This window comes from Antechinus flavipes, chromosome 1 (genome assembly GCF_016432865.1).
Source record: "Antechinus flavipes isolate AdamAnt ecotype Samford, QLD, Australia chromosome 1, AdamAnt_v2, whole genome shotgun sequence".
Taxonomy (NCBI): domain Eukaryota; kingdom Metazoa; phylum Chordata; class Mammalia; order Dasyuromorphia; family Dasyuridae; genus Antechinus; species Antechinus flavipes.
In genome coordinates this window covers 651,651,182-651,655,237 of record NC_067398.1, presented here as the reverse complement: position 1 = coordinate 651,655,237, position 4,056 = coordinate 651,651,182, and the positions used below count along the sequence as shown (strand labels likewise).

The 4,056-nt window shown below is 38.1% G+C and overlaps 1 pseudogene; it reads right to left on the bottom strand.

Annotated features, from left to right (window-relative positions):
* Positions 1-2,239: 2,239 nt before the first annotated feature.
* Positions 2,240-3,472, bottom strand: LOC127544687 (riboflavin kinase-like; annotated as a pseudogene).
* Positions 3,473-4,056: the final 584 nt, after the last annotated feature.

The following is a 4,056-nucleotide window of genomic DNA, read 5'->3' as shown; positions in this document are numbered from 1 at the left end:
TGGTGTGGAAACTTTTTTGTAATTTTGCTGATATAATTCCTGACTTTCCTTTGGTAGGTGGATCCCCAAATATTTTATGCTATCAACAGTTATTTTGAATGGAATTTCTCTTTGCATCTCTTGCTCTTGGATTTTGTTGGTGGTGTATAAAAATGCTGAGGATTTCTGGGGATTTATTTTGTATCCTGCTACTTTGTTAAAATTATAAATTATTTCAAATAGCTTTTTAGTAGAATCTCTGGGGTTCTCTAGGTATACCATCATATCATCTGCAAAGAGTGATAGTTTGGTTTCCTCATTGCCTACTCTAATTCCTTTAATCTCTTTCTCGACTCTTATTGCCAAGGCTAGTGTTTCTAATACAATATTGAATAATAATGGTGATAGTGGGCAACCTTGCTTCACTCCAGATCTTGGCTTGATTTCTTATAAATCAGAGTCAATTCTCTATATATTTTGAAAATGGGGCCTTTATCAGAACCTTTAACTGTAAAAATGTTTTCCCAGTTTGTTGCTTCCTTTCTAATTTTGTTTGCATTAGTTTTGTTTGTACAGACTTTTTAATTTGATGTAATTAAAATTTTCTATTTTGTGATCAATAATGATCTCTAGTTCTTCTTTGGTCACAAATTCTTTCTTCCTCCACAAGGATGACAGAATTTTTAGAACAGATTTCGTTGACTGCTGCTCACATTGTTCCAGGAGCAAAGATGAATTTATATTTTGAGCAATTTAGTGGGAGGGGTAGGAGGTAGTAAGGAAGCTTTGATGTCTGCTGAACAACTGAATTGACAAAAAGGTGGAAAGACAGGAATCATTTTTCCTTTAATAATAGATGGCTTACGTATGAACTTGTGGGGTAGGGATATTTTACACCAATTAGGGGTGAAAATCACCATAGATTTTTAGGAGGGGTCATTGCTGCTGCGGATTCCACCTCTCCAAAAATGACTTGGACTACCAACACACCAGTATGGGTGGAGCAATGGTCCTGACCAAACTAAAAACAGCCATTCTACATCAATTAGTACAAGAACAATTAGAGTTATGTTTAATAATATTATCAGAAAAAATTAAAAGACACCCCCATTTTAGCTATTTGAGTTTTACTTTTCTGCCAGAAGGTGTAAATAAAAAACCACCTGAATTTCAGACTGACCAGGTACAGGCATTAAATCAGGTTAAAAAATTGACTGGGGACATTCAATGGGTTAGGCCCCAGATTTGTATACCTGTAATGCCTGGGTTAGCTTTCTCGAGGATCTCTGGATGGGCCTTGGTCTTTAGGTGGAGAAGTAATGAAGGCAAGAGGGCCACCACGAGGCTGGTCAAAGATGGAGTCTAGAATCTGGAGTCTGGAGCCTGAAGTCTTCTCTGTGTCTGCGGTTGAGAGAATCTTCTGTATTTGAGACTCCCTTAAATACCTCAGTATGATTACATCAGTGCAGCACACTGAGCATGCACCAATTGTTGCCATTACATAACCATATTATACTAAGTCTTACACTGAGTAATTGCAAATATAAGCACCCTTCTGTGCTTGATTCAAGTACACCTTTTCAGAGTTCCAGCCCTCTGCATCTTCCACTTTCTTTTGTTTTAGAACACATGTGATCGCACCCTCCCTGATTTCTCAAGAAGGGAGGTGAAGATACCAAAAAGGAGGTGATCACACCCTCCCTGATATCTCAGGAAGGGAGATGAAAACAACAAAGGGAAATAAATGGGAAGATATTGTTAGTGTGTTTCTTCTGAGCTGAAGGGTCTTACTTGAAGCAGGTAAACATAAATCCATCAGCAAGGGAGGTATTACACAAGACACCTTTTCAGGATTCACTTTTGCAATACCAGTAGCAAAAGAAACAGCCTAAGTGGTCACTGAATTCCTTACATAAGCTTTTGCAATTATGGGTGTGCCACAAACAATAAAAACAGATAATGGACCCGCATATACTTCTAAATATTTTGCCCACTTTTGTGCACAGTATCAAATTTTACACATCACCAGCATACCTTTTAATCCTCAAGGACAGGAAATAGGTGAAACAAAGACATCAAGATGCTCCTCCAAAAATAAAATAAAAGGGGAGCCATAGGTAACTTTAGAGAAATTTTAAATTTAGCTGTTTATACTATTAATTTCTTGATTTTTGATAGAGATGCACTGGCTTCAGCAGACAGGTTTAATATCTCAAAAATCTTGATTTTTTAAAATGAATCTTTTTGGTACTGCTGCCATGATGAGTTTAATGTAACATTAATTTAAGCATAAAATGGCAACTACATTGTATTATATAAATTCACAGCTATTGGGAAAATTTTCTTAAGCTAATCAAATACAAGGCTGCAGCAGTGATATAGAGTAGTGGAATACAAGGGGGAAAAAGAACAAGTAATAAAATGACTTTTTATCAGTGGCCATTCATTATTTTGTTTTCTGGCATATGGAAGAAATTATCTTCTTTGAGTTTCAAATGTTCTGGTAAATCCAGTTGTCTTTTAGCTTCTTCAATATCATCTTGAATTGCAGAAATAAGGACATCAATTGAATTAAAGTTTTTTTTTTTTTTTCTGATCTGATGTAGCCAGTGATGACTATACTAAGGATTTCCCCATTGAAGTCTTCTTTGAAGGTATGTATAATGTGAGTTTCCACAGATTTTTTAGTATTCTTGTAATATGGGTTCCATCCTATGCTTAAAACCATTTTATTGACATCTCCATTTCCAACAGAGGCCCAACCATAATCAATTCCAGGAGATAAATCATGCGGAATATTATCTACTACTTGCTCAGGAAAGTTAGCTGTGGGGATGCTCAGTAGCTTGGAGCCCCGTCTGAAGCCCCTCACTACCTTGTGTGGTGTTCTTTTTCTTTTATATAATATAAGATGATTCTCTCTGGGAGCAGGTTTCTTGGGGAGGTTTTCTGGAGGCAGCCTTAGTTTCAGTTCTAATCAATAATTACTCCAAATGCAGCCAGATGTTAAAGTAGTTCTTTATTGTTTCTTCCAAAATAGCCCAGTTAGCTTTCTTTGGTTCTGAGAGCTCTTCAGGCTTGTCCTTTGCCTCTGCTTTCTTCAGCCTCCAGCTAGCACAAAGGTGGAAGATGGAATGAATCTGACTCCACCTCTGAGAGTGAGCTTGTGGGATTCCTCCCAGAGTGCTCCTTGACCCTGAGAATTTCTTGCTTATATGCTGTTCACTGAGTACACACCAATCATTATATCAGTGGGAAACCATTATTTGTTGTATGATTAAATCAATGCTAAACTAGATTTAAACATTGTCTCCTCAATTCTACTTAGTACCTTGTTTCAAGTTCTGGCCCATAACATCTCCTCGTAGGATCAAATCAATCATACTGAACCATGCTAAATTAGATAATTATTGTCTCTATCAACTCTAATGAGTTAACACTTTGTAAGGATTCCAACAATCTTGCCCCGGCAGAAATAAGGCAGGTGTTTCATCACATCGCTGATTCTGGGCTCTAGGGACGGCCCAGGCAGAGAGTCCAGTGGAGTTGCCATTGAGTTCACAGCAACGGTTCCCCTGGGCCAGCCGGGAGTGCAGGGAAAGGGGGAGGGGGAGGGAGAGAGATTCCTAAGGGCACAAGGCAGGAGGGAGACCAGGCACACGTTTACGGCACGAGACTCACGGCCAATGGCCCTCACCAGAAAGCTGCTGATGAAGTGCATGCGTACCTGATGATATTTAGAATGAGATTCTTGGGTTGCCTGAAATAAAGAAGTATTGGCCAACATGGTTAGAAGGCTATCTGCCTTTGAATTTCCATCCAAAATAGGATTTGGAAGTCCACTATGAGAGTAGACATGCAAGATATATATCTTACCTAGATGCTTTCTCACTTACTCTTGAAGTTCCTTATATTAGAGGCTACAAATTTTATTTGGGCTATGGCAATTCTTTGTACCACACCTACAGAATAAGCTGAATCAGATATTATATTTACATTTCCTGGATAATAAATAAGAGCTAGCATGATTGCATACATTTCATTTTGCTGAGTGAACTGAAAAGAAGGTCTGACTAC